At 45.5% G+C, this 14,194-nt stretch overlaps 1 protein-coding gene across 4 annotated transcripts in view; it reads left to right on the top strand.

Moving 5' to 3' along the window:
• The window catches only part of CYRIB (CYFIP related Rac1 interactor B), a 176,512-nt gene that overhangs the window by 108,999 nt on the left and 53,319 nt on the right, over positions 1–14,194 (top strand). For 3 of the 4 annotated variants that reach the window (XM_075352866.1, XM_075352863.1, XM_075352864.1), the window contains 2 exons: positions 6,384–6,449; positions 9,035–9,068. The gene's annotated coding sequence lies outside the window, so the exon portion shown is untranslated. The remainder of the gene's footprint in view (positions 1–6,383; positions 6,450–9,034; positions 9,069–14,194) is intronic. The other variant, XM_075352868.1, reaches the window with a different exon arrangement.

The following is a 14,194-nucleotide window of genomic DNA, read 5'->3' on the forward strand; positions in this document are numbered from 1 at the left end:
CGCGGAGCTCCCCCTCGAGGACACGGCTAATTAAACACCAGAGACCCGCGCTGACGAATCGGGGGCAGCCAATCAGAGGAGATTTTCATTCCCGGGGAGCAAGGACTGTAGACTTTTTCTTTTCTTTTTTGCATTTTAACCCTCTGTGCTTGAAAATTGCTCATCTTTTAACAGGAGCGCGGCATAATATTGGGCAGTAGTCTCTTTCGGAGAGCATCCGAGAACTCGCTCCGTAGGGGAACGTCATCGTGCGTGACCTCAGAACTCCAGAGCGGAAAACATAGTTCAGCTTCGTTTCACCAGGATCTCCTTCCGAAGGGAAGACCTGCTAAAAACTGTCTGATAGTCAGGGGACCCACCTGCTTTACTCTTCTGTTGGATGGCGCTTCCTTCTCCGAAAAATAGTTCTGTTCCGTTCACATGATGTCCACTTAGGAGACCTTTGGTCACGTTCTGCTGTTGGTCACTGTTCCCGCCGGAGTATTTGCATAGTACCCTGTGTAAATGCAAATTATCGAGGCTCTTCCCCTGCCGGCGTTACATTGCTCCGCACAGACACGCAGGACGGGACGTGAGATAATTACATTGCATTTATAGGAAGGCGTTGTGCCAGCGCTTCCTCATTCATCACACCGGGCTTCCCTTTTCAGAATACAGAAGTCTGCGCAGAGGAACATGCCGCTGCGTGCGAACTGCTAATCCCAGCATAACCCACCCAACCGCAAACCAATCACCATTGTATATGGCCACATACAACTATTTTACAGTCAGCGCTACCCGAAAAAAAAAAATCCAGACTATTCCCTCATAGATAAAGGTGCAGCCTGTGTTGGCATTTCTTGTATATGGCCAAATACAACTTTTCTCGCCTCTCCATAGGATAACTAATACATTTACGCTCAGTGAGGATCTGTCTACTGAGATCCCAACTGATTACGAGCCTCCTTGCTTCATTGTCACAGAGTACTTTAGGATCCCCAATGATCATAGATTTATGCCTGTTGGGGGTTCCCTAAAATTTGCAAATACAATCATCATCTATAGAATAGGATAGGGTAAAGTTAAAAAGTCATGGACCCATATTTCGGGTGCAACTGACACCTGAGCTGCTATAAAGTTCCAGTCCGATGTCGGGGGTCTAAAGAATAGCTCACTGCTGCTCTCGGCATTTTGGGGTTTTGACTACATAGGGGAGGCGTCCTACTACTACTAGGCTGATGGTCATTACATTTGTATTTTTCCTTATTTGTTTTTAAACTTCCTCTTATGTTTTTGAGTCTCGCACTCCAGACCTGCTGTGTGGGTGGCAGAAACACTAGCACAGGCTGCACTATTATCTATGAGGGAACATTCTGGTTTTTTTTTTTCCGGGTAGCGCTGACTGTAAAATAGGTCATAATTTTTTGATGGATTGAGATCTAGGGAGTTTCCTGGCCATGAACATAAAATATCAAAGTTATGTTCCCCCGAGCTGCTTGGTTATCACTTTTACTTTGTGACATGGTCTCTATCATTAAGGAAAAGGCATAATTAGTGATGAGCAGGCACTACCATGCTTGGGTGCTCAGTACTGGTAACTAGTGATGAGCGGGCACTACCATGCTCAGGTGCTCAGTACTCGTAACTAGTGATGAGCGGGCACTACCATGCTCGGGTGCTCGGTACATGTAACTAGTGATGAGCGGGCACTACCATGCTCGGGTGCTCGGTACATGTAACTAGTGATGAGCGGGCACTACCATGCTCAGGTGCTCAGTACTCGTAACTAGTGATGAGCGAGCACTACCATGCTCGGGTGCTCTGTACTCGTAACTAGTGATGAGCGAGCACTACCATGCTCGGGTGCTCTGTACTCGTAACTAGTGATGAGCGAGCACTACCATGCTCGGGTGCTCTGTACTCGTAACTAGTGATGAGCGGGCACTACCATGCTCAGGTGCTCAGTACTAGTAACTAGTGATGAGCGGGCACTACCATGCTCGGGTGCTCGGTACATGTAACTAGTGATGAGCGGGCACTACCATGCTCGGGTGCTCGGTACATGTAACTAGTGATGAGCGGGCACTACCATGCTCGGGTGCTCGGTACATGTAACTAGTGATGAGAGGGCACTACCATGCTCGGGTGCTCAGTACTGGTAACTAGTGATGAGCGGGCACTACCATGCTCAGGTGCTCAGTACTCAAAAACAAGCAGGTCGGGCTCTCGGACGGGCGGAGTTTTAGATCCCATTCTTTATTCGTGGCAATTTTCTTAGGAAAAATTGTAAGTAAGAGCGCCCTCATTGGATGAAAAGCCACCACACATGAATGGTCTCCAGATACTTTGCTGGTGGCCAACACAGGACACTTGGTGGTGCTCAGCTTTTTTCCCAGATAATCTTCCTTCTCATCCTCTATAGTAGAATCTCTGTACTTTTTGCACAATGCCAGTTTTTCCTTGATTTGTTTTTCTGGATAGTATTGGCTTCTTTTCTTTCTTCGTCAACAGCTGGACAACGTCCAAGAGTCTTCACCTCACTGTGGATGCAAGTGCCTGCCTGCTGCCATCTCGGAGCAAGCTCTGCACTGGTCTTGAACCAATAATGCAGTTGAGTCCTCATTAGCAGACCGTCCTGGCTCTTTGTGGACTTTGTCCTTCCTTACAACAATTAAACCGCAATTTGAAAATGTTGATGATCCAATAAATGATTTGATTTAGGGGCAATCCTATTAGAAGCAATGTCCTTGCCTGTAAAGCCCTTTTGATGCAAAACAGTGATGACTGCACTTGATTCCTTTAGATATGACCATGGTTAATAGAAGGCAATTATTTCAAGCAACCAGTTTATTCTTGTTGATATCAGCTGCCTTGTCCTCGTTAACACTTTCTCCTGAGCTAATTAATGAGAAGATAGCTGAATTGATGTTAGTAGGTCAGTTTGTGGCTGGGAATCATCGGAAAAGCAGTTTTCACAGCAAGGAATGACTTTGAACTTTTATAGCAACACCTCCTAAAATGCAAATTACCACTATAAAAACTGAAGCCGCAGACTGTTTAAAAAAAAAAAAAAAACCCAAAATTTTGGGTCCATCTCAAACTTTTTAGCCACGACTATAGTATGTTGGCTAATTAGATGTTATGGTATTATGGCGATCATGGAGCCTTGACAAGTCCAATATGGGGGGCTTGTATACTCTTCTCCAGTGTCACACTTGTCATTGCTGAGAACAGACCCCTGGAGGGAAAATTTGGGAGTTGGGGGAGGAGGAGGCCGTACAGACAGAAACTGGTTCTACTTCATAACTGGGATTACTCACTCCAATTTCTTCGTATCCTCCGGCAGGTTGTTCTGCTGGAGCTGTCAACCGGTGTCATGCTGGAAGACGAATTAAAATGTTGGGATAAAAAAAAATCTGTTTTATCACATAGGCTAAAACAAAAAAAAAAATAGGCCTTTATTGCTATTTGGCTGGGGGAGGAAGGAGAAATAAAAAGCTATAAAACCAATTTACGTCACTGCAGAGCTTCTCCTCTAATGCATGCCTTAAAGGGGCTGCCTGGGAACAGGAAAAAACCCTCTATTTTGTATGTCTGTTATTCAGAATGAGCGGTTATATTTGAGAACATGAGGATAAACACTGTTTATGGTCATTATATGACTTGTATCCTTCATTTCAGAATCAGCAGCAGCATGGTGAACATTATACATCAGTACTGAGGGGTGTAGCTGTGAATCCAGCTAATGGGATGAAATAACCTTACTAGAAAAGCAGCAGAATGGAGGATATCATACAGCAGCATTGAGGGGTGTAACTGTGAATCCAGCATTAGTGAGATTAAATCACAAAGCAGCAGCATGGTGAACATTATACACTAGTACTACTGAGGGGTGTAGCTTTGAATCCAGCTAATGGGATAAAAATGACCTTACTAGAAAGCAGCAGCAGAATGGCTGATATCATATGGCCATACTAAGTGGTGTACCTGTGAATCCAGCTCTGGGACTAGATTAATACTTGCTACCGTAGAAAGCAGCAGTTGCATGGGGGTTCTCATACATCAGCACTGAGTGGGGTAACTGTGAATCCAGCACTAGAGTGAGATAATACACCAGAATGTAGCATGGAGGATATTCTACTGAGGGGTGTAACTGTGAATCCAGCACTACTATTAGATGAAATACCAGCAACATGGAGGATATTATACTGAGTGGTGTAACTGTGAATCCAGCACTACTATTAGATGAAATACCAGCAGCATGGAGGATATTATACTGAGTGGTGTAACTGTGAATCCAGCACTACTATTAGATGAAATACCAGCAGCATGGAGGATATTATACTGAGTGGTGTAACTGTGAATCCAGCACTACTATTAGATGAAATACCAGCAGCATGGAGGATATTATACTGAGTGGTGTAACTGTGAATCCAGCACTACTATTAGATAAAATACCAGCAGCATGGAGGATATTATACTGAGTGGTGTAACTGTGAATCCAGCACTACTATTAGATGAAATACCAGAAAGCAGCAACAGAAGAATGGGAGGAAATCATACAGCAGCACTGAGTAATGTAATTATAAATCCAGCACTAGTGTTCGATAAAACACCACAAAACAGTAGCAGCATGGAGTATATCACACAGCAGCACTGAGTGGTGTAACTGTGAATCCAGCATTAGTGACATAAAACGCCAGAATGCAGCATGGAGGATATTGTACTGAGGGGTGTAGCTGTGAATCCAGCACTACGATGAGATAAAACACCAACAGAAGAATGGGATGAAATCATATAGCAGCACTGAGTGATGTAATGGGGAATCCAGCACTAGTATTAGATAGCACAAAGCAGTAGGATGGAGGGTATCATGCACTATCACTGTGAAACACTGAATCCTGCTCTAGGATTATATAAACACTTACTAGAAAGCAGCAGCATGGAGGATATACAGTATTATTGAGTGGTGTAACTGTGAATCCAGCACTGGGGGGAGATTAAATCAGAAAGCAGCAGCAGAATAGACAATATCATAAAGCAGCACGGATTGGTTTTGCTGTATATCTCGCACTAGCATGAGATAAAACGCCACAAAGCAGCAGCATGGAGGATATCATACAGAGGTACTGAGCAGCATAGCTGTGAATCCAGCACTAGGAGGAGATAAAACACCAGGAGGCAGCAGCACCATCTGTAGTGACTCCGCCTCTCTCACTCCTCCCCTCTCCATAGACCTCACCAGGCAGCTGCAATCTGATCTCTCAGTTGAACTCGCCGTCTGTCCTGGTTTGACCAAGGTAGATTTTTAGCAGTTTTGGATGCATGCGTGAAAGTGGCTCATAACTAATGTGCGGTGTGCGCCATCTCCTGCACTTTGTGGACCCCCACATCCCTGTGTGCAGCGAGTGTCGCCCCCTGCACTTTGTGGACCCCCACATCCCTGTGTGCAGCGAGTGTCGCCCCCTGCAGTTTGTGGACTCCCCCACATCCCTGTGTGCAGCGAGTGTCGCCCCCTGCACTTTGTGGACCCCCACATCCCTGTGTGCAGCGAATGTCGCCCCCTGCAGTTTGTGGACCCCCACATCCCTGTGTGCAGCGAGTGTCGCCCCCTGCAGTTTGTGGACTCCCCCACATCCCTGTGTGCAGCGAGTGTCGCCCCCTGCAGTTTGTGGACCCCCCATATCCCTGTGTGCAGCGAGTGTCGCCCCCTGCAGTTTGTGGACTCCCCCACATCCCTGTGTGCAGCGAGTGTCGCCCCCTGCAGTTTGTGGACCCCCCATATCCCTGTGTGCAGCGAGTGACTCCCCCTGCAGTTTGTGGACCCCCCATATCCCTGTGTGCAGCGAGTGTCGCCCCCTGCAGTTTGTGGACCCCCCATATCCCTGTGTGCAGCGAGTGTCGCCCCCTGCAGTTTGTGGACTCCCCCACATCCCTGTGTGCAGCGAGTGTCGCCCCCTGCAGTTTGTGGACCCCCCATATCCCTGTGTGCAGCGAGTGACTCCCCCTGCAGTTTGTGGACCCCCCATATCCCTGTGTGCAGCGAGTGTCGCCCCCTGCAGTTTGTGGACCCCCCATATCCCTGTGTGCAGCGAGTGTCGCCCCCTGCAGTTTGTGGACCCCCCATATCCCTGTGTGCGGCGAGTGTCGCCCCCTGCAGTTTGCTCCATGGCTTGTCGCTGACTTTGGACTCATTTTTCAGACTCCTGCCATTCAGGAGACCGGGAAAGCAGAACAGGCAGAGCCGCACTCACTGACCGTCCCCTGCACTCCTTCTTCCCAGTGGAATGTTATTAACCCTTAGACCGCTGTTCTTCCATTTTCCGGGGCAGATTTCTTATTTTAGTATTGGGGGGTTCTTGCTTTGATGCCGGGGACTGAGGATCCGTTTTGCTTTGTTTCAGGCGTTCAGGAGCTGCCGCGCCTCGGAGCCTGGTGTGCGGGGACTGTGAACAGCCTCTCATCCACTGGTAAATATTTGCTCAGCTGTCCCCTCCTCACCGGTGGGGCTGCGTACCGAGAACGGCGTGACCGGACTTGTCCGTGTGTGCCCTGAATTGCTGCGCCCCCTGACGGTGGAGCCCCCACTCCTCTGTTTGGTCTCTGTAGGAGGATGTGTCCCCGCTCCAGGTGATGCACACCGAAATGTATTTTAGGGGGATGATCCTCACTACAAGACCCCGGAGAAGGGAGCGTCCGCTGCAGTGTAACACAACATGTATCCTACTGTCTAATATATTTGTTAGTAAGTTCCTCTCAATTTCCAATGTCTCTGCTGAGCTGTGTATCTAAGCCGCATATATGATACTGTGCTGAGCTGTGTATCTAAGCCTATCCTGTGTGATGCTGTTTGCTTAGCTGTGTATCTGAGCCTCGTGTCATACTGTCGAGCTGTGTATGTAAACCTCGTATGATGCTGAGCTGTGTATGTAAACCTCGTATGATGCTGAGCTGTGTATGTAAACCTCGTGTGATGCTGAGCTGTGTATCTAAACCTCATGGGTGATACTGTCTGCTGAGCTGTGTATCTAAACCTTGTGTGATACTGTGTTGAGCTGTGTATCTAAGCCTATCCTGTATACTGTGCTGAGCTGTGTATCTAAGCCTATCCTGTATGATACTGTGCTGAGCTGTGTATCTCAGCCTATCTGAGCCCATTGTGTTACTGTGCTGAGCAGTGTATCTGAGCCATTATGTGTGATACTGTGCTGAGCTGTGTATCTGAGCCATTATGTGTGATACTGTGCTGAGCAGTGTATCTGAGCCATTGTGTGATACTGTGCTGAGCTGTGTATCTGAGCCATTATGTGTGATACTGTGCTGAGCTGTGTATCTGAGCCATTATGAGTGATACTGTGCTAAGCTGTGTATCTGAGCCATTATGTGTGATACTGTGCTGAGCTGTGTATCTGAGCCATTGTGTGATACTGTGCTGAGCTGAGTATCTAAGCCTATCCTGTGTGAAACTGTGCTGAGCTGAGTATCTAAGCCTATCCTGTGTGATACTGTGCTGAGCTGTGTATCTGAGCCATTGTGTGATACTGTGCTGAGCTGTGTATCTAAGCTTATCCTGTGTGATACTGTGCTGAGTATCTAAGCCTATCCTGTTTGATACTGTTGAGCTGTGTATCTGAGCCCATTATGTGTGATACTGTGCTGAGCTGTGTATCTGAGCCTTTATGTGTGATACTGTGCTGAGCTGTGTATCTGAGCCTTCATGTGTGATACTGTGCTGAGCTGTGTATCTGAGCCATTATGTGTGATACTGTGCTGAGCTGTGTATCTGAGCCATTATGTGTGATACTGTGCTGAGCTGTGTACCTGAGCCATTATGTGTGATACTGTGCTGAGTTGTGTATCTGAGCCATTATGTGTGATACTGTGCGAAGCTGTGTATCTGAGCCATTATGTGTGATACTGTGCTGAGCTGTGTATCTGAGCCATTATGTGTAATACTGTGCTGAGCTGTGTATCTAAGCCATTATGTGTGATACTGTGCTGAGCAGTGTATCTGAGCCATTGTGTGATACTGTGCTGAGCTGTGTATCTGAGCCATTATGTGTGATGCTGAGCTGTGTATCTGAGCCATTATGTGTGATACTGTGCTGAGCAGTGTATCTGAGCCATTGTGTGATACTGTGCTGAGCTGTGTATCTGAGCCATTATGTGTGATACTGCCGCCCCTGCATGTGCTGAGCCCGTCCTCTCCCCAGTATGCTGTGTCACCTGCAGTCCTGCACTGCCCCCTGGTGCCCATGTTCGGTACCTCACTGTGAGCAGCTCTGGTGGTAACGTCCCGTCCCCCGCGTTCGGTGCCGGCTGATCTGGATGTGTTGATCTTTGTGAAGACTTTAGAGTAGTGTTCTACCAAGTAGAAATATATCTTTCTGGAAAACTGGAGACATCGCGTGCACAACCCCAAATACCATCAAGAAATAAGAATCCGACAAGTAGTAGTGATCCAGCCGCTGCGGGGTGTGCTGCTCCTGCAGGTGGGGCGCGTCTGCTGCTATTACCATCACTGTGTTCCCATTGATGCCTGTAACACCGCAGCAGGGCACTGCCATTCATGCCTCTGGTGGTTTTGCGAAGATGGCATGTAATCCAGATTCATCTTATCTTATTTTTAAAATTTTTTTTTTTTTGCATGAGGCTCTACCACGTCGTGCCATCACCACTGCCTCTTTGCAGTTCAGCCTGGCATTGTGCTGACACAACCGCTCGCTCCAATTCTCGCTTCCTCATGCACCCGGACGAATGATGCGGCGTTTCAATGCTGTTTTCTTCTGGTGCTCCGCTGCCAGCTAGTGGTCATTATTGAGTACTACAGGCTTAGAACTGGTTGCCATAATGTATGTACTATAGAGGAAAACTGCAATGATTGCAACTTTGGAGTTATATGAAGGGATGATGCTGTTTCTAAATGACACCTGGCAGAATTGTGAATGCTGCTCCTGATTTGACTAAACGCTGCATTCAGAGTTCTGCTCCACGCTGCCATCATGGTTTTTCTTTTTTAGGTTTAATGGTGATGTAAATGTTTTGTGTTTTGCAGGTTGGGAGCCGATATATCATCTACAACACTGGGAGTAAGTGAGCGCCGATCTCCTGTATCTCCTCACTATATATGTAGAGTGTGTTTCAGTTTTCTGTATTTATAGATTGTGTGAGGTGTATGTCCACCAACGACCACCATTGTACAGTTCATATATAGAACAGATCTACATATTACACAGGAGGTGACTTAGGATCAGTAATGTATGTACACAGTGACTGCACCAGCAGAATAGTGAGTGCAGCTCTGAAGTATAATACAGGAGGTAACTCAGGATCAGTAATGTAATGTATGTACACAGTGACTGCACCAGCAGAATAGTGAGTGCAGCTCTGAAGTATAATACAGGAGGTAACTCAGGATCAGTAATGTAATGTATGTACACAGTGACTGCACCAGCAGAATAGTGAGTGCAGCTCTGAAGTATAATACAGGCGGTAACTCAGGATCAGTAATGTAATGTATGTACACAGTGACTGGACCAGCAGAATAGTGAGTGCTGCTCTGGAGTATAATACAGGAGGTAACTCAGGATCAGTAATGTAATGTATGTACACAGTGACTGCACCAGCAGAATAGTGAGTGCAGCTCTGGGGTATAATACAGGATGTAACTCAGGATCAGTACAGGATCAGTAATGTATGTACACAGTGACCGCACCAACAGAATAGTGAGTGCAGCTCTGGAGTATAATACAGGAGGTAACTCAGGATCAGGACAGGATCAGTAATGTAATGTATGTACACAGTGACTGCACCAACAGAATAGTGAGTGCAGCTCTGGAGTATAATACAGGAGGTAACTCAGGATCAGTACAGGATCAGTAATGTAATGTATGTACACAGTGACTGCACCAGCAGAATAGAGAGTGCAGCTCTGGGGTATAATACAGGAGGTAACTCAGGATCAGTACAGGATCAGTAATGTAATGTATATGTACACAGTGACTGCACCAGCAGAATAGTGAGTGCAGCTCTGGAGTATAATACAGGATGTAACTCAGGATCAGTACAGGATCAGTAATGTAATGTATATGTACACAGTGACTGCACCAGCAGAATAGTGAGTGCAGCTCTGGGGTATAATACAGGAGGTAACTCAGGATCAGTAATGTAATGTATGTACACAGTGACTGCACCAGCAGAATAGTGAGTGCAGCTCTGGAGTATAATACAGGAGGTAACTCAGGATCAGTAATGTAATGTATGTACACAGTGACTGCACCAGCAGAATAGTGAGTGCAGCTCTGGGGTATAATACAGGAGGTAACTCAGGATCAGTACAGGATCAGTAATGTAATGTATGTACACAGTGACTGCACCAGCAGAATGGAGAGTGCAGCTCTGGGGTATAATACAGGAGGTAACTCAGGATCAGTAATGTAATGTATGTACATAGTGACTGCACCAGCAGAATAGTGAGTGCAGCTCTGGAGTATAATACAGGAGGTAACTCAGGATCAGTACAGGATCAGTAATGTAATGTATGTACACAGTGACTGCACCAACAGAATAGTGAGTGCAGCTCTGGAGTATAATACAGGAGGTAACTCAGGATCAGTACAGGATCAGTAATGTAATGTATGTACACAGTGACTGCACCAGCAGAATAGAGAGTGCAGCTCTGGGGTATAATACAGGAGGTAACTCAGGATCAGTACAGGATCAGTAATGTAATGTATATGTACACAGTGACTGCACCAGCAGAATAGTGAGTGCAGCTCTGGAGTATAATACAGGATGTAACTCAGGATCAGTACAGGATCAGTAATGTAATGTATGTACACAGTGACTGCACCAGCAGAATAGTGAGTGCAGCTCTGGGGTATAATACAGGAGGTAACTCAGGATCAGTACAGGATCAGTAATGTAATGTATATGTACACAGTGACTGCACCAGCAGAATAGTGAGTGCAGCTCTGGAGTATAATACAGGATGTAACTCAGGATCAGTAATGTAATCCAAATCAGATGAAGGAAAGAAAAATTCTTCAGCTCACCTGTTGCCCGGACTGCTGGACCTTGCGGGTGCCTAGGATCCGTCGGTGAGTCCCAACCGGTTAGTGGATGAAGGAAATAGGAAAAATGATCCGGCACTGATTCTCCTTTTAAGATAAAATCTCCAAAGTCTTTATTAGAAATATTAAAAACATCGTGAAGGCCGAGTATGAATCTTTGATTAAGGACTCTAGTTGTTTTTATGGTGTAGTCCGAAACGCGTAAAGTTTCCATGTAAAGATTCATACTCGGCCTTCACGATGTTTTTAATATTTCTAATAAAGACTTTGGAGATTTTATCTTAAAAGGAGAATCAGTGCCGGATCATTTTTCCTATTTCCTTCATTCAGTAATGTATGTACACAGTGAGTGCAGCTCTGGAGTATAATACAGGAAGTAACTCAGGATCAGTACAGGATCAGTAATGTAATGTATGTACACAGTGAGTGCAGCTCTGGGGTATAATACAGGAGGTAACTCAGGATCAGTACAGGATCAGTAATGTAATGTATGTACACAGTGACTGCACCAGCAGAATAGTGAGTGCAGCTCTGAAGTATAATACAGGAGGTAACTCAGGATCAGTACAGGATCAGTAATGTATGTACACAGTGACCGCACCAACAGAATAGTGAGTGCAGCTCTGGAGTATAATACAGGAGGTAACTCAGGATCAGGACAGGATCAGTAATGTAATGTATGTACACAGTGACTGCACCAACAGAATAGAGAGTGCAGCTCTGGGGTATAATACAGGAGGTAACTCAGGATCAGTACAGGATCAGTAATGTAATGTATATGTACACAGTGACTGCACCAGCAGAATAGTGAGTGCAGCTCTGGAGTATAATACAGGATGTAACTCAGGATCAGTACAGGATCAGTAATGTAATGTATGTACACAGTGACTGCACCAGCAGAATAGTGAGTGCAGCTCTGGGGTATAATACAGGAGGTAACTCAGGATCAGTAATGTAATGTATGTACACAGTGACTGCACCAGCAGAATAGTGAGTGCAGCTCTGGAGTATAATACAGGAGGTAACTCAGGATCAGTAATGTAATGTATGTACACAGTGACTGCACCAGCAGAATAGTGAGTGCAGCTCTGGGGTATAATACAGGAGGTAACTCAGGATCAGTACAGGATCAGTAATGTAATGTATGTACACAGTGACTGCACCAGCAGAATGGAGAGTGCAGCTCTGGGGTATAATACAGGAGGTAACTCAGGATCAGTACAGGATCAGTAATGTAATGTATGTACACAGTGACTGCACCAGCAGAATAGTGAGTGCAGCTCTGGAGTATAATACAGGATGTAACTCAGGATCAGTACAGGATCAGTAATGTAATGTATGTACACAGTGACTGCACCAGCAGAATAGTGAGTGCAGCTCTGGGGTATAATACAGGAGGTAACTCAGGATCAGTACAGGATCAGTAATGTAATGTATATGTACACAGTGACTGCACCAGCAGAATAGTGAGTGCAGCTCTGGGGTATAATACAGGAGGTAACTCAGGATCAGTACAGGATCAGTAATGTAATGTATGTACACAGTGACTGCACCAGCAGAATAGTGAGTGCAGCTCTGCAGTATAATACAGGAGGTAACTCAGGATCAGTACAGGATCAGTAATGTAATGTATGTACACAGTGACTGCACCAGCAGAATAGTGAGTGCAGCTCTGCAGTATAATACAGGAGGTAACTCAGGATCAGTACAGGATCAGTAATGTAATGTATGTACACAGTGAGTGCACCAGCAGAATAGTGAGTGCAGCTCTGCAGTATAATACAGGAGGTAACTCAGGATCAGTACAGGATAGTGAAGTGTGTACAGTGTCCTGTGTAAATTCTTCTATATATAAGCTGTAGATGGCGGTCTCTGGTGATATATGCTGTAGTGTTGCGCTGTCACATGATGTGGCTTTGGTTTATACATTGCTGTGTCTAGTTTTGCACTTATTCCTATATAAGTGAGCACAGTGCCGGAAAGTGCGGTCCACTCTCTCCTCGCCTCTGACATCTGTTCTTGGATGGCTCCGGTCTCCTGTGAGATCGGTTCTCGCTGTTCTACCAGTTTTCTGTGCAGTTGTCATGGTCTGGATAGAAATCTATCCCCTGACAATCGGTTTTGACTTTCAGTCTCCTGATCTTTACAATAAATGCTTCCATTCACTGACAGCAAACAGAGGTATTACGTGGTCATTTATAAATATAGGTTTTTTTTGAGGGGTGCCCTGTCTAGAACCCTCATTTTTTGGATGCAGGATCCGACATGTCAAAGCATTGCACAATTACTCTTTAAAGCGCACCAATCACCATTATTTTCGTATATAAGCTAAAGCCAGTGCTATACTGGCACTATCAGACTGATTCTATACATACAATGCTATACTGGCACGATCAGGCTGATTCTATACATACAGTGCTATACTGGCACTATCAGGCTGATTCTATACATACAGTGCTATACTGGCACTATCAGGCTGACTCTATACATACAGTGCTATACTGGAACTATCAGGCTGAGTCTATACATACAGTGCTATACTAGCACTATCAGGCTGATTCTATACATACAGTGCTATACTGGCACTATCAGACTGATTCTATACATACAGTGCTATACTGGCACTATCAGGCTGATTCTATACATACAGTGCTATACTGGCGCTATCAGACTGATTCTATACATACAGTGCTATACTGGCGCTATCAGACTGATTCTATACATACAGTGCTATACTGGCACTATCAGGCTGACTCTATACATACAGTGCTATACTGGCACTATCAGGCTGATTCTATACATACAGTGCTATACTGGCGCTATCAGGCTCATTCTATACATACAGTGCTATACTGGCACTATCAGACTGATTCTATACATACAGTTCTATACTGGCACTATCAGACTGATTCTATACATACAGTGCTATACTGGCACTATCAGGCTGATTCTATACATACAGTGCTATACTGGCACTATCAGGCTGATTCTATACATACAGTGCTGTACTGGCACTATCAGGCTCATTCTATACATACAGTGCTATACTGGCACTATCAGACTGATTCTATACATACAGTGCTATACTGGCACTATCAGGCTGATTCTATACATACAGTGCTGTACTGGCACTATCAGGCTCA

Source organism: Anomaloglossus baeobatrachus, chromosome 6, assembly GCF_048569485.1.
Source record: "Anomaloglossus baeobatrachus isolate aAnoBae1 chromosome 6, aAnoBae1.hap1, whole genome shotgun sequence".
NCBI classification, from domain to species: Eukaryota; Metazoa; Chordata; class Amphibia; order Anura; family Aromobatidae; genus Anomaloglossus; species Anomaloglossus baeobatrachus.